Consider the following 23,518-nt stretch of genomic DNA (forward strand, 5'->3'; position numbering starts at 1 on the left):
AAAAAAATAGATTCAGAACTGCTATATTCAGTGATTAAGAAGAACTAATGCATTCCTCTTTTCAACAGTCTCAGTTCTTTGCTTTAAAATGCACATGTGCACACACACACAAACACACTTGCACAGGCACAAAACACAAATACAGCACAGTTACAATATCCCTTTATTAATTTGGGTTGTGTTGTATAACAAGCTACCTCAAAACTTAGCAGTTTAAAACAATGACATACATTTAGTTCATGAATCTGCAAGTTGGTCAGGGTTTGGCAGGGAAGTCTCTTCTGTGTTCTATGCAACGTAGCTGGGGCAACTCTATTTTTGACTGAGGGTTTCATATCCAAGATGGTACACTCACATAATTGGCAAATTAGTGCTGTCTGTCATCTGCTTGCTCAGCCATGCTGTGGGCCAGGGGCCGAAGTTCCTTTCCACATGGGGTCTCTTCATAGACTGTCATCCATCACAGCACGGTGGCTGTGATCCAAGAGTGAGCTTCCCAAGAGAACCAGGTAGATGCTAGGTTTCCTGATCTAGTCTCAGAAAGCAGGTAATGTCAATTCTATTATAGACCACCAGATTCAAAGAAATATAGACACTCCCCATACCACCCCCTACCCCACCCTGCCCCGCCCCCCAAGCTCCAGAGGAGGAGTGTCAATGTCACATTGTAAGAAGAGTGTGTGGAATGGGAGATCTTGTTGTGGTCTCCTTGGAGAAAGTACAGTTAGTGCTTAGAGAAATACTAATTCAAGTTTCAAAGGTCCCAAAGTGACAAGAATATTCTGGTATGTAGGAAGTATTTTCTGGAAGAGTCATATTCAAATGAAGAAGACGTTTTTGTTGAGATTTGGAAAAGACAGTTTCAGTTACATGTAAGTTGTGCCATGGAACTTACCTTTGAAGAAAGTTCCCAACAGTATGAATAGGACAAAGGGAAGGGGGCGTTAGCTGGCTTAGGTAATTTAGCATGAAGAGCTGAGTGTCAACAATTTAAAGACTAAAGTTAGGAGTCCTCACCTTGTCCTGTTGATGCCAGTGGAAGAGGATATTCTTTTTTTTAAATTGAAATATAGTTGATGTACAATATTATGTTAGTTTCAGGTGTACTATATAGTGATTTGATATTTGCATACCTTATGAAATGATTACCATGATAAGTCTAGTTACCATCTGTCCCCATACAAAGTTATTACAATATTATTGACCACATTCCTTATGCTGTATATCACATCCCTGTGACTTATGTATTATATAACTGGAGGTTTGTGTCTCTTAATACCAGAAGGGGATATTCTGAACAATCAAGGACCTACAGCTGTGACTCCTTTGATATAGCAGAGTGTGAATAGCTAAATCTAATTTTTCTCTATCTGTGACTGAACAAAATTTTCCATCATGACTAAAGGCTCAGAAAAATCTTACCCACCAAATTGGAAGTAGACAGGAAAATTGTAGGAAAACCTATATCTGAAGTATGTATCAGCATTCTTTGTTAGTAAATATTTATTTCGCTCTCACAGGTGAAATATAAATAATGACTGCAGTTTTCCTTCAAGGCAGATTAGAGTTTAGCTGAGCGCAGTATTCAGCAAATCAAATGCCAGCAGCTTTGACCTCTCTGCCAGAGGAGAGGCATTTAAATGGTTTTGAAAATTATCTATTTTAGGACTTTGCATGGAAACCCAGCAAAATCAGTTTGCTAAAATCTATGCCAGCTGGCCTGGATGACTTTTCATAGTCTCCACCTGCATCTGCTTTATTCGCAACTGAACTGCTATTGATTTGTATAATGAAGTAATGGCATACAAGTGATAGCTTCCCCCACAGCCATATCCTTTCTCTGTCTAGGATTTGGGGTGGAAAAGAGAGACCAATAACAATACATTTTCTTCTTCAAAATATATTTGTTACTTTCAATTTGCTTCCTTCCACCCAAAGAAGATTGTCAAAGACAAGTTAACGATTCAACATGGCAATTCTTTTCTTCTTATGAAATGTTAATCTGGCAGACAGAATCTGCCCTGGCAAAGGAGAGGATAATCATGATTGGTCTCTTACTTTACTAGCCTTTGAAAAGCACTCCATCATTCATTTTCCACAATTATATTATTTTATCTGATGCCGTATGCTTCCATAGTTTTCTTTTGTTTAATAATTTAGCCTCTTGATGAAGAATCGGGGGTAGTTAAACGATGATGTCTTTGTGACAACTATGTGTACCTTATGTCTGACCACTATTGTCAGGACAGGGATAGTTTGACCAGAATGGAAAATGCTAGACATAAAGAATTGGGAACATGCAATGAAAGTAGGATTTTTATCTCGTTACCTGGGCACTTCTGTGAATAGAGCTGTGGGCTCATTTACCTAGGAGGGTTGAGGCAGAGCCCTAGGAGTAGGATCATATGACTGCCAATGTCATTTAAGCCTTCTCGCTATTTACTGATTAGTATCTGATAACTTATTGAGTCTAGACAATTTTATATGCAGGATTAAAGACATTGCTTTGATTACAACACCTCAATTTCAATACCTTCTGATGCTGCCAGGGCTTAGAAATTGTGCAGATGGGGTTACTCTCCCTGACACTAGGCAGAGATTGAAAACAAACTTCTAGTATTTATTTCATCTCCTTGTAGTGATGACAGTTTATGGAGTTGAAAATTGTACATTTTCTATGAGTTCCACAAGTTCTTTTACCTCTGACCTGGAACTGATTGAATGCACTTAATATTGTGTTTGGAAGCATGCTCCAAAAGGAGTTATTTTGAAGCTCGGTGCTCTGCCTCTCTTCTTCAAGTTTAATTATATTCTAAGTTCCATTTCTGTTTTTCAGTGACTACCATTGCTTTCAGAAAATTCATGGTAACATGTCTTAAGATACTAATATGACATACTATATAAACAGTTTGGTTTTACATTGTGTGTGCTCTTCTTTCTGAAGAAATGTTAAATGAACCTGTTAAATTTTACTTTAAGGAGTTAAGCTTAGAAAAACCCTTCAAACAGCATGACTTCTTTAGACAGGTGGTAATTTATTGTTAGGCATTCTGAAATGATTTGCCTGGCAGAAATAAACATACAATAAAATTATTCAAAAAGCATTCAGGTGAGTGTTTTGATTCATCAAATGACAAGAAAGTTTGAAATTTGAATATTTTGTGAATTGTAGTAGCAACTTTAGCAACTGAAGGGCTATGAAGACAAATCAAATGGAAAGGAATTTTGGTTTTAACATGGAAAATGTTCAGTTATGTAGAAGGTACTAAAGGTACTAGAAAAAGACTTCAACAAGGAACTGGAAATTATGTTTAAATAACCAAGAAGATCAAGAACACATGATGATTGACAACTATTAATAGAGCTATTAAAGGTGTTTTTGAGGCAAATGCACATGGCATATTTCAGTATTTCTTCAATGATTTCAGCACAGTTTTTTTGTTGTTGTTAGCTGGCTGAGCTTTAGCAGATGATATATAAAAACCAAAAGGCTACATGATAAGAAAAGCTTTTTAATTGTCTGGATGCCAATCTTTTTAAATGCCTGTGTATTCAAATACATGTGTATACACATATATATATCTATATCTAGAAAATAAATTGACGAAAAAGATTGTAAATCACAAGTAAATAAATAAATAACAAATAAAATGGAGTATTACATTTATCTGTATCAATTAGAACCAGCTTCTCCTTTAAGTCCTAAATATGCTTTTATATACTATTTTGTTCTAGGAATGACTTTTCTAGAAAACACATATATATATTGGAGAATCAACACTATACTTTTCTCCAAAGAGGTATTTAAGTAGTAGAAAATTAGGAAAGACATCAACACAAAGGTCAATATGAATAAGAGTTTAATGTTGGAGTAGAGATGTTATAAAGATTAATTAATTTAAATTTCACCTATCCCTGGATCTTTCAGCCTTGAAAGTCAACTATGTATCAGTGTTTCTCAAATTTTATGGGTTTCAGAATCATTGGAGAAGCTTCTTCAAAATATTTTTTCTTGGGCTCTACCCTCAAAGATTTTTGAGGCTAGGCTTCAGGAACCAGTATTTTTAACATCATTCTTTGTCCTACTCCCCAAATGTGATTCTGATAGACACCAAGTCTGAGAGCTATTGGAGCAGATAACATATACATACAATATCCAAGGAGACCGTGGCACTTGAATGGAAAACATTTATACCTTTAAAAATGTCAGAGCTCATCTAGAGTCTGTGAAACGTACTAGAGTCTGTGAAACATGAAACGTATAAAACCCATTTTGCTTCTGGATTAGTTGGTTCACATTTTACTTTTTGCATAAGTATTCTAGAAAATATTCAAAATTGACTTAGATTATACTTGTATTAATTTATGAAATGACCAAATTATTAGGATTGGGAATTCTATTAATGATTTCATTTTAAGCTGTTACACCTTTCTTTTGACTTTGGTAGCAGATGAAAAATATCACAGCTTTCTGTAGTGACACACAAAGTTTGTAAGTATACAGGTATTTAAGTCAAGAGAAATCGTATTGAGAAATTTAAGGCCTTATGTTATAGTGCTCCAACTTCTCCACTGCTGTATCAGCACTATGCTTTATCATTCCTGTCCAAGTGGCTATTTGCTCTCAATTCCCTACGTCCTATTCTTAACTGGGTCCTATTCTTAACTGGTAAGACCTGAAGAACCAAAGGGCTTTTAATAGCCCTGCAGCAGACCTGGTAGTTGTGGGAGGGAGGGAGATTAATCCTTTGAAATGGAGACTTAATAGCTTGTGGAGGGAGTGTTGGCTGTGGTTGTGTAGCCCTGATTGGTAGAAGCATGGGGAGGAATGGTGTAGTTAATGTGGCCAGGCTGGGTTCCAAGGAGCGCTAATGTTGGAGGACTGAAGGAAAAGAGAGGTGGGTTTGTTGACTGTAAGCCTAGGGCCAGGTCACACATGAGTAAGATGTTGAGGAGGGCTTTGTAAAGTCTGCCTTCAGAGATGGTTTGGTGTGTTTGATATTTGTCCAGACTTCAGGGCCACACTCTCATGGTTTGAATCACAGATCTGTCACTTACTAGCTCTCAAACCATTGATAAGTCACTTATTCTCTCTGATCATCACTTCTTTATCTGTAAAAAAAAAAAAAAGGACAGTAATAGTATCTGCCTCAAAAGAGTTTTGTGTGGATTAAATGAGTTGGCAACTGTTTTAATTGGGGTAAAGTAAATACTAGATATTCACCAAAGTCTTAAATCTATGAGGAAGTAGGAGCTAATTGAGATGGAAACACCACCGTTAAAATAAGAATGTTGTTCCTATGAATGGTACATTTAACATTATGTATACTGGAATTCTTTTGTTCATCGAATCATTTATTTGATTTTTGATGGGTACTCGTTAAGCACTTATTGTGTGCTCATTGGACTTGGCAGTGTGCTAAGCACTAGGGATAAAAAGGTGAATTAGACTCCTTTGAAATAAAGCATTAGGAAACATGCCCTATAGTCACATAATAACTGTATCCTGTTATTCAAAGGGAGCTATTTCAATAATTTAATTAAATTTTACTAGTGTATGTTGGCATGTTTAAGAAGGCCCAGCAATTAACCCCCTTTTATTCCCCTCACTGGAGTACCAAGATGAACGCATAAATCATACAGAGACCAAAATATCCAATGTAATTTACTGAAATTAAACAATGTGGCTTATATCTGTAAGTTTCCCAATACTGAACTCCAGAATTAGTGAAACCAACTCAGTAAGTCACAATAAGTGCTACACCATTGCGTACCTGCTCCATAGGGACAAGGCCTTTGCCACCAAGTTTATCATGTAACTTAGAGAAATTAAGAACACAAGCTTTCTGTGGGCTAGAGAAGGGGGACGTGCATGTGGCTAGGCTGTGCATGCCCTGCTTTTCCTTCCAAACTCACCAGTGATTTTAACTCCCTCCTAATTCCTTAGGGAGTAGTAGGTAAGGAGGAAGAGAGAAGCATGTGTGTTACATGGGAGGGCACAGCAGGAGTGGAAGAAAGTGCCTCACCCTGTCCTCTCATACATTACTCTATTTTTAGCATGATAGCTTGCAGAACATACTCTATCATTTATTCTCTTTGCTACACGTACTCCCACTAAGTAGGTTTCCTTTTCCCTCTATTATTCACATCTTAGAAATTTTTTAAAAACGTGACTTTTGATTCTAGACATAGTGGAGTACACACACTCCACACTATCTCTTTCACTAACTACAGCTAAAAGTCCCAGAATAAAATACATTAAGCAACTAGTGTAAGACTGAAAGATGCATAAAAGCGTGCAAACTGGGTAAGGATCTCAGGACTGGAGCAATGATCTGACAGTGAGTTTCAATACCTCTCTCCCTCCCCATCAGCTCATGGTGGCAAACTCTGAGGAGAGGAGTCCTGTGGACTCTTCTTACTCTATACCCTATATGCCAAGTGAATGGCGACAAAGAGGTGAGACCCCTTTACCTTGCCAAGAGCATGTCAAAAGCAAACACTGTAGGGCCATACTTGTACAACTGCCTAGCCCTATTGCTTTACAGTGTAATGGTAAAAAACCCCTCACTGGTGTGGCAGAGGCAGACCTTGTAGGGCAACACCTTGGAATCAGTGTGAGGAGGCTAACTTCTCATCTTTTTAACAAAAATTCCAAGAAGATGGAACCCTGAAACCACAGTGAGGGAAAAGATAGTGGAGAGAAAGTAGCTGCAGAAAATGAGCATTTAAATCTATGTTTAAAGTCTGGGACTAACTTATGGTCTATGCACACGTGAAACTAAATGGAATCAGCTAGCAAAAGCTTTGAACGCTGAACCACTGCTCAGGTTTCAGTTTGAACTGTAGGTGGCTCACAAACTGTGCACCATATATCATTGCAAATTCTTTGAAAACTAATCAACATTTGAAAGGCAGAAAGTGGGCCAGGATATATTAGTGGGCAGGCAGTGTTGACTGCCTATTAAATGATATGAAACAAAACAAAACAAAAAATTGATGTTCTACAAAAGATTTAAATAGGATCCAGTCTCATGATATGGCATTTTAAATGTCCAGGATATAACCCCAAACTACTCAACATACAAAGAACCATAAAAATCTGAGCAACTATCCAGAGAAAAGGAAATCAACAGATACCAATCACAAGATGACCCAAATGTTGGAATTATCAGAAAGTCTCTGAAGCAGGTATTATAACCATGTTCTAAGAAGTAAGGGGAAACACTCTTGAAAAGAATGGATTGATAGACATTCTCCACAAAGAAATAGAAATTATACCCCAAAGATCAGAAGAAAATTTTCAAACAGAAAATTACAATAATGGAAAAATTTTTAAATCACTGGAGGCGCTCAAAAGCAGAAAGTAGATGAGAAAGGAAGGAGTCAGTGATAGAGCAATAGAAATTATCCCATGTAAAAAGAGAGAGAAAGAGATAGGAACAGAGCCTCAGGGACCTGTGAGACAATATCAACAGGTCTAATATTTATGTTGTAAAAGGAGAAGAGAAAATGTGTAAAAAAAGCAAACAAAGAAAAACCAAAAAGTTTATAGAAGTCTTGAACAACACCATAACCACCTTTACCTAATTGACATTTATAGGACATGCCACCTCACAACAGCAGAATACATATTCTCTTCAAGCATAAATGGAATATTTACCAGGATAGTCTATATTGTGAGTCACAAAACAAAACCTCATTAAATTGAAAAGAATTGAAATTATTGACAGTGTGTTCTCTATCATAAAAAAAATGAACTAGAAAGAAATAACAGATTTATGTCTGTAAAACTCCTAGATATTAGGAAGTTAAACAAAACATTACTAAACAATCATTGGGTCAAAGCAGAAACCTCAGGGGAAATTAGAAATGATTTTGAACTGAAAGAAATGAAAATATAAACACCCCAAATTTATGTGATACAGCTAAAGCAGCGCTTGGAGGGAAGTTTATAGCATTAAAAGTTTATATAAGTAAAGAAGAAAAGTCTCAAATCAATAATTTAAGCTTCTACCTAAAATATTAAAAAAGAGAAAAATATACTTAACACAAATAGAAAGGCAGAAGTCAAAGGAATTGAAACCATAAAAATCAATGTAACCAAAATTTGCTTCCTTAAAAAATAAACAATAAAATTGATAAACCCCTAGTGTGACTGACCAAGAAAATGAGCCCACAAATGGTCAACATCAAGAATGAAAGAAGGCCTATTATTAAAGACCCAATAGACATTAAAAAGATAATAAAGGAATATTATGAACAACGTTAAGCACATAAATTTACAATTTAGTCAAAATAGATCAATTCTTAAGACACAAATATCAAAACTCAATTAAAAAGAAATAGATGAGTCCTCCTACATCTATTGAAAAAAATCTATTTCATAATTAAACACCTTCAAAAAATATTTCCAAGCCCAGATGATTTCACTGGAAAACTTTACTAAATATTTAAGGTGGAAATAACATCAATTCTTAACGACCTCTCATTGAGTTGGAAAAGGAGAGAACATTTTCCAACTAATTTTATGAGACCAGCATTACCCTGATAGCACAAGAAATGAAAATTACAGACCAATATTCTTCTTAAACATAGACATAAAAATCTTCAACAAAATATCAGCAAATCAAATCCAGCAATGTATAAAAAGAATGACATATCACAGCCATGTGAGGTTTATCCTTGGGAAACTCCCAGATATTAGAAATGTCAGATCATTCCTCCAGTCCTGGTTTAACTATCTAAAACCAGTCAAAAGCGAAACCATATTAACAGACTTAACGACAAAAAGAACAAATGATCATATCAATATGTTCAGAAAAAGCATTTGACAAAATTCAACATCCAATTTGTGATAAAAGCTCTCAGCACATGTGGAAAGAAGGAAATGTTCTGCAATCTGATAAACGGCATTTATGAAAAACCTACAGCTAACGCTGTACTTACTGGTGAAAGACTGATTCCTTTCTCCTTAACATCAGAAATTAGGCAAGGATGTCTGTTCTCACCACTTCTATTCAATGTTGTACTGGAACCCAATTTTAAAAAATGGACAAAAGATTTAAACAGGTACTTCACCAAAAAAGACATATAGATGGCAAATAGAAGAGACGTTCTACATCATTAGGGAAATAAAAATGAAAACCACCATGAGACAGCATTACATACCTATTACCTTGGCTAAAATAAAAAATACGGATGATGTCCAGTATTGATAAGGATGTAGAGCAAGAGGAGCTCTCATACGTTGCCGATGGGAATGTAGAATGGTACAGTCACTTCGGGAAACAGTTTGACAGTTTCTCAAAGAGTTAAGCACACACTTACTATATGACCGAGCAATCCCACCTTTAGGTATGTATATTAGAGAAATGAAAGTTCATGTTCATGTAAAAACCTGTACATAAATGCTTATAGTAGCATTATTAATGATCATCTAGAGCCAGAAGTATCACAAGTGTCCTTCAATGGGTGAATGCAGAAACAAACTGTGGTAATCTACATATGGAATACTAGTCACCAATAAAAAGGAATGAACTGTTGATACATGCCAGAACTTGGATGAATCTCCAGAGAATTATGCTAAGTCAAAGAACTCAAACTCAAAAGGCTATATACTGTGTGAGTCCATTAACATAACTTTCTGGAAATGCTCCCCCACCCCCTAAAAAGGAATAGAACAGATCAATGTTTGCCAGAGCTTAGGAGTGAGAAGGGCGTGAATACAGGTGGCAGCCTGAGGGAACTCTTTTGGTTGCTGGAATTCGTCTGCATTCTTTTGCAGTATGGTTAAAGAATCTATATGTGTTAAAACATACAGAACTGTACATCCAAAAAAGTGAATTTCACTGTTTGTAAATAAAATAAAATAGAAATTCATCTGGATCATCGGCACTGTTTAATGTAACAGACTTGGGGAAATAAATGTATTCTCAGCTCTATTTATAATCTGTAGTTATACACTAAATGAAGGGATTCAATATTTTGTTCTTTTATTAATATATTTTAATATTCAGCTAGGAACTTAATAGATGGCTCAAAAGATAATATGAAAACTAATAGCTTTAAATTCTGATGTTTTCAAGGATTTTAAGCCCCCAGTGTTTCCTCTTCATATACTAAGTTCTCCAGTCTGCATTTTAATTAAAATGGTAATTTCTATAAAATATTTAATCATTTATCTTTAGTAATGCTTCTTAAAAAATAGAATAAGGTGAAGATCTCTGCTGTTCTCCTCAATGCCCATTTCTACATCTTTCTCAATTTATTCTGATACGTAAACTTCTGTTCTTACCAGAGGAGACTTGAGATAGAAGCTTTACTTAAATTGAGTGACTGTGTTAATGTTGCTTTGAAAAAAATAGTGTACTGGAATGTTCCACCCCCAAAAGCAATGCTTTTTCAAAACTATAAATAAGTATAGTGTGTATTTTCACAAACTTCTAATATGAGGATTCAAGATCAATTAGGTATCATAAACTGCAAAGGGTCTAAAATTTTACCCTACTTGCAGGCTAGCAAGATGGCCTGCCACAGTTTTATAGATGCCCGTTGCCAGAGGCTCCAACCAGCCACCGAAAATTGTAGCTCAAAGAGGTCATTATTATTTGGGAGCCCCAAAAGTAGAGAATGTGCCCTACCTTGATGTACAGCCTCCAGTTCAGCCTATTGGTTGGTCCCCATTCAAAAGATATTTATTTGCAGATTCGCAGATAAAAGGACCAAGTGATGTACATATTGTTTACAATGTTCAAAGAGTAAATAAAGTGCTGAGCCTTCTATTTGGTGGAAGGATGGGAGAGGCAAAGAGACAACAGTTTCTCCTTGACTGCCCGAGAGATTGTGTTGTGAATCTGTCCACGTAGTCCTAAGAAAGTTCACTTGACGAATAAGCCCCTGAATTTCGTTGGGGTTTATCAGCGACCCGTACTGGTAGAGCTATGATAACAATGCAGTCAGGGCTGTTTAGACTGAGGCTTCTGCTTTGCCAACCCACAGGACATCAACTACAGAGTGAAAGCTTTGGACACCATAAGGTAGAGGCACTTGTGCTAAATCCTGGCCCACTCATTGGTGGCAAATAGCAGCAGAGTTTAGTTAGCCCTGACCAATATATATTGGAGGCCACATGAATATGAATTGGTTTTGGCAATCAGGCGCCAGTGACTAGAAAATAAGGCATTGGCAACATCCTAGGCAGCATATCAAGTGTCATTAGTCTGTGCAGTAGATTCAGTTCCAGTCACAGTGTCTGAAACAGCCAGGGCTATGGGAGCAACTACTGAATTCGTTGACAATGAAGCTACTCTAAACCTCCAGCTCATGCTGGTCTTTCACTTTAGCCATTCAGGAATGTAGCATCTTTCACTACACCTGCTGCCTTTAAGTCCTCAATCAGGGCTGTAATTTCTCTTTTTCTCCTGGAATTCTATTGTTTCTGTTCAACCACCTGGGAGGGAACATGGATTGCAGAGTGACTTGTTTCTCTAGCATTTCTCTACATGCAGTAGTTCCTGAATAGGAGAATCCCTTTTGGTGCTTATAAGCATTCATAGTACAGGCATGTAAAATATCAATACCACTTATACATTCTGCAGTGCAAGCCACAGTGACAGTACATTGAATCATCCCAAAGGGCCCCACCTACAAGGTCAGATTAGCTTCCCTTCCTCTCTCTGAATGTTGCCCAAACCCCATGATCTGAATCCGGGCATTTCCTCCCCTCTTGAGAAAGGATAGTATGGTGACTTGTTCTATGTAACCAACAAAGCATACATCTTTGGGTCCTTCTCTCTCCACTGTTCCTCAGCATACTTGGGCTGGTGCATATGGCTTTTGGTACCCCTTGGGAACAGGGAGACTTTGGCTGTACCCCTAATCAGCTTTCTCTTTAAAGCAGTTGAATTTGGATTAGAGGAAGAGAGAGGATCAAGGGTCTTGTAGGGGAGAAAATGACTCAGCTCCAGCGAACAAGTCATATTTACTTTCCATTTTGAGTGGTGTAGCAGCTACACATAACCAAATGAACCTCCAATGTTTTTGATCCAGTCAAAATCCATTATCAAGCAGCAAGGTCATCATAACCAACAACATCAATATCAGCTTTGGAGACCCTTTAACTCAACAACCACAGACACATGAATTCCTATTTGTGGTTCTTGGGGCTTATGCCTGTTGCCTGGCTTGGTCTTTATTCTCACCAAGACAGTTTTTATAAAGAAGCCTACCTTAATGTAGTACTTACTGCCACATCACCAAATTCTCTTAAGTTCTCACTTGGTTTCAACATAGAACTAGGGGAGTCTTCCAAGGCAGCAGGGCTGATGGCAAACATTTATCCAAATTTCTTTGGGTCAGTTTCTCATTGTCTAGTGAGTTTCCTTCATCAACATTGTAAACGCAATCCAGGGCACTAAGAGCCTGGATACCAGTCAATGCCTCATTCATGTCTTCCTACAAATGTTTGCCTTCCTCACAGAAATCTCCCTAAGAAGATCCAAAGCTCCCTTTAGCAGCCTGGATCCACTAGAAAAATCTCTGAGACTTATTCCTGTTGCCTTCGAATGGATCTAAGATTGCCATATCAGACTGCAGGAGGGGCTGAGCCATATACAGCCCAGCTGTTGCCATCCTTTCTTACCAAGCACTGTTTGTTTCCCTCTGTCATCTGCCACTTGACCCAGTTAAGGTTCTAAAGATTTGCCTGCTTTCTCTCTACAGTGGTCACAAAGTTCCCTCCTTTTACAGTCAGTGTGGGTGTGCCTCTCTGTAATTTGTCTAAAAGGGGACACCATCTTGTGCTTACCTAGGATGAATCTTACTACTAGTTATTACATTGGGGATAAAACCTGAGGCAGACTGTGAGAATGACGAGCAAGTCTCCCTCCTCCCCTCATGGGCATCTGTCTTTAAACTTACTTTCTGGTATTCAATCTGCAACCATCTCTTCAATTTCTCCTCATTACCAGGCAATAAAGTGGAGGACCATTTAGTGCCTAGTTGACCACACAATTTGGTCAGATGTTCGATACTGATCAGTTAGAACTTTTCCATTTCTACTATCTTCCCCTCTGGGTTAATATGGAGATAACTGATTCTGTTCTTCTGTTAAATCACCCAAACTTCTATTTAAAATGACCAGTTAAGGAAGGAAATCATAGGTTTCAATTTTCAGAAGAAAGAAATCACTTCACCTAAAAGAATTTAATCAAAAAGAAGAATGAGATGTTAAACTCGTGTATTTCTGAAAGAAAGGTGTGTGGTATGGGAGGAGAAAGTATTGAAGCTTGAGAGGGGCTTAATAGTCTCTAATTGGTCCTGCAATATCTGCTGAGTTCTGATTAAGTTTGCCACAGACGTAAGCATCAGTGGAAGAAAACAAGATATGAGACATTGGACAAGTTACAGAGAAAGAGCGTTCTCTCATTTTTATGCGTTTTTCTCAATACCCACATTTGAAATACTAGTGGATAGTTTCAGCATGCTAATGTGGCATAGAACCCATAGTTTGAGAGCCCAGAGTTGGGAATTTGACACATCGAGTGATAAGTTCCAACCATACCACTTGCTCATATAATTTTAAACACATTTCTCGACCTTTTTTTTTTTTCACCTAAATTTCTTTAGTTTTATCTGTGCTGTGACAATAATATATAATTTATATGGTTGTGAAGATTAAAGGATGAGATAATATGTAAGATTAGTGCAATGCTTAGCACATAGAATCCTGAATAAATACCCAGCTATTATTGTTAATCAATGAAGACCATAACAGCCTTACTTTGGTGTTACTGGAGTAGATAAATGTAGGATAGGATTAACTAGTATGAAGAATTGGTAACTTCCTACATGGCAAAAATTCAGAAGCCAAGAATTCTCCATCAAACAGCTCTTAGTTGATAAGACTGATTCCTGGAATTCCATTATTAGAATTTTATCACACTGAATTTAATGTGTTTAAAATATAAGATAATTGACAGATGATAGATGTCACCCTTTTTAGTCATTTTAATTGTAGGGAACCTGATTTGATTCCATCCTTTCCTGAGAGTAAAAGAGAAAAGAGGAGAAGTGGGAAACATTAGGAAGTTTTGGAGAAGGGTTGACTCAAGGAGGACAATGTGGAGAATAAGGAGGTGAAGTTTATTTGAAGACAAATTTTACCACTTTGCTAATTTAGCCAAAGTTCAACTCTATTTCAAAAGAATTAATATTATATACAAATATGCCATTTAGCTAAAGGATTCAGGAGTTAATAAAATTTCATCATTGTTCAGTTAGTGCTTAAATCTTTTAATTTCATGTAAGTAAATAGAGATTTTGAATGGAATTCTGAGCTTTCACATTTTTAAGGTAATACCAGTTAATTACATCCTTGGTAACAATATATTGCTATGATTTTCCTTCATGCATGCAAATCAGACACGGAATTGTATTCTCTTTTGTGGCCTGTCCTGGATGACCAGTCTCACACACAGGAAAATTTTTCATTTTCCTTTCCTGCATTAGGTTATCTCTCTGCTTTGGTTTGAGTGTAGACTGTTTACTAATGCATGAGATTCTTGATATTACAAAACCAACAAGATCCCATATTTTTTTCATGATAGTAGCCACTTGCAAATTACAATGGTCAAAGAGTCTTAGGAGCTATTTATATAGTTCCTTGCTCATTGTAGAAAATATCCCACTGTACCCATGAAAGGTATCTACTCTTCCTCAGATTGAATGCTTCCAGAGTATGAGGAGAGTACTCTGGTGAGGCAGCCTCTTCTGTTGTTGAGTAGCTCTGATGCTTGATTCCTTATATTGAGCCTGAATCTGCATCTTGATCATAATTCTGCTTTTTGGAGCAAGAGAGAATAAACCTTTCACTCTGCCATTTGATGGCCCTTTGAGTAAGTGTATGTTGTCCTCCTTTGTCTGCAATGTACACAAACACACATAAATGGCCTTGGACTATCAGATTTCTCTCCATCTGAATGTCTTCAGTGTGCTGATATGATTTCCAGGATTCCAGGCCTTTCACTGATTGATTTTTCTCCTCTGAAAGGTAATGTGTCTAAGGTGACCACATGGCCTGGATTTCCAGAGACAGTACTGTTGTCCAGGTGTAAATAGTAACAATGCTCTCTTTCACCCTTACCATGTTCTTGTTTCAATGATAAATTGTAATGTCTCTGTTGTGCCAATAAAGATGAATTGCAAAACAGCTGTCACATAAGGCCTACCAGAGTAGCATTCTGGAAAATTCATTGGTACAGGATCTGTACCAATGTACAGATAGCAGATGTGTGGGCTGTGCTTCTCTCACACCCATTCTTCTTAGGACAGTGCACAAAAATCTATCAGGGTTCTTCATCAGACTCCATCAGAGGTATCCCCACCCTTTGGGTTGTGGGCTTTTAAACTGCATGATTAGTGAAGTGCCAGCTCCTCTGGTGTGTTCAGAGGCTGAGATACAAAAGCTGCATGACATGGCAGCACATTGACTACAGCCTTATCCTGCCATGTCTGTGAGTTTCGGATTGGGTGTAGTATCAGTCCCTTCCCTGACTTGTTGGGCCTGACCAAGTCATTGCAGTTGACAGTGACTGATGGCCTTAATCTGGCCATCAGTCACTGGCTGTGGCCAGTTTCCATGGGACTTTGCAAGAGATCAACTCTTTTCATGTGAGACTAGCATTCAGAGGATCAGTCAAGTTAACCTTTTACTCAGTTCTCTCCTCTTTCCCCAAATCAAGAAGTGGTGTTTAGGCATCATAATCTATCATTCTAAACTAAGACTTGTGTGGCTAGTCACAGCATCACTGTGTTTGACACTAGAGGACAGTTAGGAATGGCTGAGTAATAACTGACAAGAATAGTTCATGTTCATCTAAGGCAGAGTGGAAAGGGCCATCGATTGAGTAGCCCTGGAGGTATCTAGTTGAAAAGCGTAACAGGGCCGTTATCTGTACTCAATGTGGAGGTTGAGGACAAGCTAACCATGACCAGCAACATAGCTTCCTGGCTTCTTCCGAGGACCAGGGATCCTCTGTCAGCATAGTGCTATTATATTCTAGTTCTGATCACACCAGGGAAGGACTGACACACCCGTAGTCATGCACTTAGTGTTTCATAATCAAGGGCTCCACTCACTACCCCAGAAAAAGTGGGCGATTCCTGCCTTTGTGAATTTTTTCCAGTGAATGCTACCCCAGCAATCTTGTTTTTTTTAATTGAAGTATAGTTGATTTACAGTGTTTCAGGTATACAGTAAAGTGATTCTGATATACACATATATATGTGTATATATATATATATATATATATATATATTCTTTTTAAGAATATATATATCCTTATATATATATTCTTTTTAAGATTCTTTTCCATTATAGGTTATTACAAGATATTGAGTATAGTTCCCTGTGCTATACAGTAGGTCCTTGTTGTTTATCCATTTTACATATAGTAGCATGTATCTGTTAATCTCAAATTCCCAGTTTATTCCTCCCCCCCAGCTTTCCCCTTTGGTAACCATAAGTTTGTTTTCTATGTTGCCCCAGCAATCTTGTACCCATGCTGCCTTGGCCATTTTCTCTTATGTGCCAGACAGTCACCCTAATAATACTTTATTCTACAAATATGGGAGAGATGAGCAGGTAAGATGGAGGAAACCATTTCTTGTTCATTACTCCTTATAAAATACTTCTTTTATACCTGTTATGTTTGTGCTGTTAGTCATATGATTCTAAAATAATTGGATATTGCTAAAATCTTAGAATAGGAAAGGGACTCAAACTATATCCTAGTTAACTCACTATCTTGTGCAACTAAAATATTGTTCAGCAATCAGAAAGATAAACTAGGGCTCCAAACAAAGAATTGTTTTGCTTCTTCCTGTTAAAAAGTGCAGAGATGACTGGACTTGGTATCAGAGTAGTTAGATTTACAGCTCTGCTCTTGTATTTAAGCTGTGTATTCTCGGGCAAATGACAGCCTCTTGAATCTAACTTCCCTTAGCGAGGTTAAACATGTCTTGCAGAGAATCAAATGAGACCTAACAACAAAACAATAATGATATCACTTGTGACAGTGATAATAACTAATATTTATTTAGCCCTTCCATGGCTAGATACTGTGTTAAGTGTTTTAAACACGTTTTAAATTTTTATTGTTGCAGATTCATACAAGGTTGGTGTTATTTTCATATATGTGAAAAATTTTAAAAATTCAAAGAGCTATAGTGATGTGAGCCATTATTATTAGTGTCATATTTCATCTAATCAAAGGACTGTGTTTTTATGATAGGAATCCCCCCAACTGCCATGTGTTTTGAGGTTGATAAACCAGGATTCATTGGGTGAACAAATATCATGCTTATTAGAAGCTGTATAAGGAAACACAGAAGTACAGCATCTTAACTTAGAATAAAGTTGGTATAAAATAAAGTATATTCATCTACCTTTTTCTTCATGAATAAAGGAGAGGCTTTTAGTGGTCACCAAATATCTATGTGATTCCCTGTATTTTCCACCCTGGCAATTAGGATAGGAACATGTAATTAATTCTGGCCAATGAAATGAGAACAAAATTAATGTGCATCACTTCTGAGTCAAGCAGTTAAGAGTTGGTATGTCTCCCGCATTTTTCTTTTCCCCTGTTGCCATCATCTCAGATGCCACATGTTCCAGATAGAGGAGGGTACCTCGAATTACATTGGTTTGAGTTAGGTTAAGCCCCTGAGATTTTGGTATTTGTTACCACAGCATAGCCTTGCATATTCTGACTAATACAATGGACTGTGTCTTACTCGTAACAGTATCATCCCAAGAATCTAGCAGAATATAATAAATGAAAGAACTGTTTGGTAAGTATTTGTGCAAGTAATATAGTCCAAGTCCATCACTTTACAGGGGAGGTGTCTGAGGTATGAATAGGTTAGATTTAATTGCCTCAAGTACTAAAGATCAAGTTCTTTCCAATTCTTTCACATCACTGCACTAATAGATGACAGTGTTTGTTTGGCTCACTTGGATAAATAGGCACATTTGCTTGGGCAGCTGGCCCAGGAGTTCAGGCTGCCTAAGGTCCTGCCCAGGCATGCTAGGGCCTGAAGGATCAACTTCTTCACCCATTCATGCCGTCTTGTATGAGAACATCTAGCCTAAAATCATGACAGCAGTAGTTTCAAGATTAGAAGCGAAGTGGCATAACATGCTATTTTACCACACTGGTTCTAAAAATCTAGTTGAGATGATTCAGAGTCCAGAAAGTGTTCTGCTCCTGATTTAGCTACATTAATTGAATTGGGCAAATTTTGAGTCCTCAGTCTCTTCATCTGTAAAATAAGGGGTTAATCTCTAAGTTCCCTCTAACACAAAAATTATATAATTTTCGTGAACAAGGTAATGTACTGTGTATATTGTATATATATTTGAGCTAGTGCAAATTGAAATTACTATTTTATAATTATATGGTAAATCTGATCAATGCAGGCAGCCAAACAAGGTGATTCAATCCCTGAAGTGAATTTTATTCAGTTTGGCTGTCTATATTAATCACATAAATTGCGTGATTAGGTAACCATGGTCCCTATGTGAGAAGTCAGCAATCTGCAGTCAAGTTGTAGATTCTGAATGGATTGATCCACATTTCATGTGAATCATACACACCCAATACTTACACATGTGAAAGTGGTGGGTATATTAAGCTCATGTATAGAAAAGCCACCAAGTGCTGGGAAAACTTGATTCAGATTCATAATGATAAAGCAAAATGATTTACAACATATTTAATTTAATATTAAGTTTAAAAAGTTAATACATTTTGGGGCTTGGCAAAATTTCTTTACATGAATATGTTTTTTAGTTTATGATTGCAATAATAAATATTCTTCTATTGACTTAACCGTTTCTGAAGTAGCACAATGTTTTAATAATTAAATTTATAATCATTTTAAGTGTCTGTTCAGGGTTTTTGTTGCACATGAGAAGTTTCCGTAGGGAGGAATAAAATTATTTTTCCTCTACCATCTTAGGTTCATTGTCTGGGGCCCTGAAATTAGACTGGAAATAAACCCCACAGCAGATTAACAAGAGAACAATGAAGTTTAATAACAGATGGATTGCACATAAACATGGGAGAGCTCAGTGATGAATAACTCAGAGGGGTGGTTAGCACTTGAGCTGACATAGCGTCTTAGTGAAGAAAAATAATTTTTGTAGAGAGGTGACAAGACAAAGGAAAAGGACTTTGAGTTTCTAGGGATGGCAAATTTGGGGGAAGGCAAATATGGGTAAACTAGTGGTAGCTAAAGGTTAGTTTTATCAAGGTTTGTTATGTAGATTCCTCTGCATTGATAAGGGTCTGGAGTTGTCTCCAGTGGTTAACTTCTATCCTTTGTGGTAGAGAAGGGAGGGGGAACATCTTTACAAATTTATGTCCTGCTTTTAGGCAAATAGGTGAAGGGCAGAGAGCTTTTCTTATGTCTGCTTCTTCTCAATTGTCTTTCGCTAAAAATAACCAGTATGCCAAAGTAGCATGTTTTGGGGTGGCATATTCTGTTACCCTTCAATTCCATGTACCAGCTTGTAGTTATTTCACCCAGGTTTAAACCCTCCATGTATCATTTTGTACTCTTTTCTCAAATGCTCTCCCTCCGTAACTCCATTACAATTGTTACATATGGCAAATAGACCAGGAAACTATCCCATTTGTAGGATTTAATTAAAATGCTTATTTTGCTTTGAGGGATATTCTAGATGAATAATGTTTCTCTTAATGAAATAAAAGGCATATCACCAGCGGATTTTATGATCTCTAATTGAAAAATGTGAATTTAGCATGCTTCTTTTCCATCCTGACAAGCATATACCACATGTCATTCTGAACTGTCCTCCCCTTTCTCTTGCCGCTCTCTTTCTCTACATTAAATGGCATAAGTGTCTCTCACAGATGGAACTGTGCTGGTGCACTGAGAGTTAACCCAGTTAAAACAGCATAACTAAATAATAGAGAAATGTTTGCTGCATATGGAGGGAAAATGACATTTGAGAACTCATTTATTAGATTGATGAACTGAGACAACTAATGCAGTGTTTTCCTGACATGCCTGGCTGGTGGGGCGGGGGGCAGGGAGTGCTCAATTTCAGAATCAGTTGACAGACTCTGCCCTGCCTCATTAAGACTGACTTAACACTGACTACGTCTGGAGAGTCTTGTATTTTTTAAGTTTAGTGTGAAGAATGTAATGTGATTATGAAATTTCTTCTGAATGTTCTTCCTGGCTATTCAAATAAATGTGGGCATGAAGTAAGAATTTCTCACCTAGGTCTCATGTAGCTGAGGTACGCTTTATTAAAGTCTATTCCAGTGGTGTACTTACTTTCATCTTTTGTTTCTTCATACAAGGTTTATCTTTGCGACTATGCTATGCCCACCCTATGCTGTAGTCACATTGATTTTTCCCCCACTGCCTGACGAGTGCCTATTCATTCATGACTAAGCCTAAGCTTAATCTGTGATGGTGGCTCCAGTGGTGACAGCAGTGGCAGTGACTGGAGGAGGACTGAAGAGCACCAGTACCACCCTGGTGCCATGAATCGTGATTTATTGCCCATACTGTTATTTAGCTTTTCACCTGCTTTTGTAGTTTCTCCTTTTGGCTTCTTTTAATTTTATCTTTTTTCCGCTGCCTTTATCATCCCAGCTCTTCAGCTAAGTTCATCCATCTTTTCCCCTGAAGATTTAACTGTTCCCTACCCAAGACATTGCTTATAACCTGGCTGAGCTCTGGTGCCCCATTGATGACCTTTGCTTTGTCATTTCACTTTCCAGGACTGAGATTCTGCTTGGGTTCCTGATAGGTGATACTCGTTCCCTTCAGTTTCATTGAATGAGGTCACCCATGGGCAGACTTCTATCTAAGTGACCTCCTGCTGCGTGAACTCATGGATTCTTCCCCACCTCTCATTCTGTGCTGTCTGGTATTTCAGGCTGGTGGAGGCTGTGTCGCCTCAAAGGCGTGTTTCATATGCAAATACCTTTGAAAGAGAAAGTAGCCAGAAACTGCTCTTTCCTGCAGTATGGATTTTTAACAAAAATAGCTCTGGTACACTAATGAGATACAATTGAGTTAGAGATGGAGGCATGAGGTAAATGTAAAGGGTGCATATGAGGGAGCTCAGGGGCCTCCAAGGTGGCTTGGAGTAAAACTTACCCAAAGAGTGTACGATAGATAATGATGGCAAACCATCCTAATGACATCTATTATTTTGAGATGTATAACTTCTGGGAGAGTCCCAGTATTCAGGATGTCCTCTAGCAGATGTTGAACATATTTTCTAGGTTTCTATGGGCTTCCTGAATGTCCTATACATTTGAATCTCAGTATGATTCTTAGGCTGGTGGGGTAACTTTCGTGTGACTTTGTGTTCTTGTATCCTGGAATAAACCTCCATCACTGAAGGCACACCGTGAGTGTTTCTGCCTTGGATTTCCTAGGAGGAAAAGTGCATACTTGTTGGAAACTTCCGACCTTCTCTTGGCAATAAAGTGCTCACCATTGCCTGAAGCATGCTTGATCTTGTCAAGCTCTGTGAACATCGGGCTGCACGTGTGCCAGGTCCAAGCTTCATCTTCTGTCTTCCTGCCTTTGCTGCACTAAGGAAACAAAGATTATAGTTCTCTGAGGGTCTGAAATAGTGTTTTAAGCTCCCACCTCACGTAACACATAATATACGTATTTTTCAATAAATATTGATTGACTGATCTAGAGTCATTGAGGTAGTTGCTCTCCAAAAGTCCTCAAACAAAAGTGAGTTTGTCACCCACAAATACATAGATATGTTTGTGCATGTGTCTGTATGTGTGTGTGCACACATGCGTATGCTTTTATATACAGAATTTATCTAATCAATTCTATGCACACACACACACATATTTCATACTTCTGTCCTAATATACTCGCTGCCTTAGCCAGCAGGTCAAACTCAGCCACCCTATCAGAGTTTTCAGCAAAGGTCAATCAAATTCCTTGTTATTCAAAGCTTCTTCCAGGAGGCTTTTCCACCTCTGATATATGTAGTGACAGTGTTGCTAAGTATAGAGGCCACTCCTTGTCCCTTCAAAGGATTTGTTGTGTTTTCTGGTGTCATGGTACCTCAGCTAAGCACTACTCAAGCATTACAAATGCAGCTACAGTTGTAGAGAAGTTTCATTACAATAGTTTTAATAATACTCCCAAGGGATAAAATTCTTCTGAGGAAATAGTTAAAAAGTAAATATGCTTCTATATATAATCTCAGATGAAAGGTGATACTGGATGTAGTTTTGCTTCAGAGGTGTGAAATACTCTTCTTGTGAGGTAGGGAGATTTGGCCTTAAGGAAAGTATATCAAATAATTCCTCCACAGCTGCCTTCAGTTTTTACTGTATAATGATTCTATGTCCATCTGACAAGGAGTTTCTACTCCAGAAAAACAAATGTGCTCCTTTTATACGACTCAGATAACTGACCCCTAGCTTGCACTGTTTTATTACCACTGGCTGGAATGTCCAAACTCCTTCCTGCTTTACAATCTTCCTTAAGAATTTGTCTCAAAACTCACCTCCTCCTTGTTTTCTTTCTGCATTAAAGTCATGCATATATGATTACTGCAGTCATCCCAGCACACTCTGAAAATATGTGGGAATGCATACCAACTATATGTCTTTGATTGCTTCAGTTTCTGCCATTTGGCTATGACTTTGAGGCCTACACAGTGGTATCTCAGTAATTTGAGATATATGAGTAGGGTGGGGACAGTGGAGTGCTGATGGTTTAGCTCAGTGAAGAGGCTTTGGAGTACTGAGGGTCGGGTGCTCTGTGAACATTAGGAAAAAGTACCCTTGGAATTCCCTTTGGTGGTTCCTGGCAGAAGTGGCAGTGGTAAGCTGGTGCCGTCAAGCATCTGAGCAAGCCATGATCATCAGTATGGGGGCCAGAGAGAAAGGACAGGAGTGGATGATTGATTGATTGACTGATATTTTTTTTGTTCGAGTATAGTTGCTTTACAATATTGTGTTAGTTTATACTGTACAGCAAAGTGAATCAGCTATATGTATACATATATGCCCTCTTTTTAGGATTTCCTTCTCATTTAGGTCACCACAGAGCATTGAGTAGAGTTCCCTGTGCTATACAGTAGGTTCTCATTAGTTATCTATTTTATACATAGTATCAATAGTGTATATATGTCAATCCCAATCTCCCACCTTTCCCCTTGGTATCCATACATTTGTTCTCTACGTCTGTGTCTCTATTTCTGCTTTGTAAATAAGATCGTCTATACCATTTTTTTCAGATTCCACATGTATGTGTTAATATATGATATTTGTTTTTCTCTTTCTGACTTACTTCACTCTGTATGACAATCTCTAGATCCGTCCATGTCTCTATGAATGACCCAATTTCATTACTTTTTATGGCTGATTAATATTCCATTGTATATATGTACCACATCTTCTTTATCCATTCCTCGGTTGATGGACAT

This window comes from Balaenoptera ricei, chromosome 4 (genome assembly GCF_028023285.1).
Source record: "Balaenoptera ricei isolate mBalRic1 chromosome 4, mBalRic1.hap2, whole genome shotgun sequence".
NCBI classification, from domain to species: Eukaryota; Metazoa; Chordata; class Mammalia; order Artiodactyla; family Balaenopteridae; genus Balaenoptera; species Balaenoptera ricei.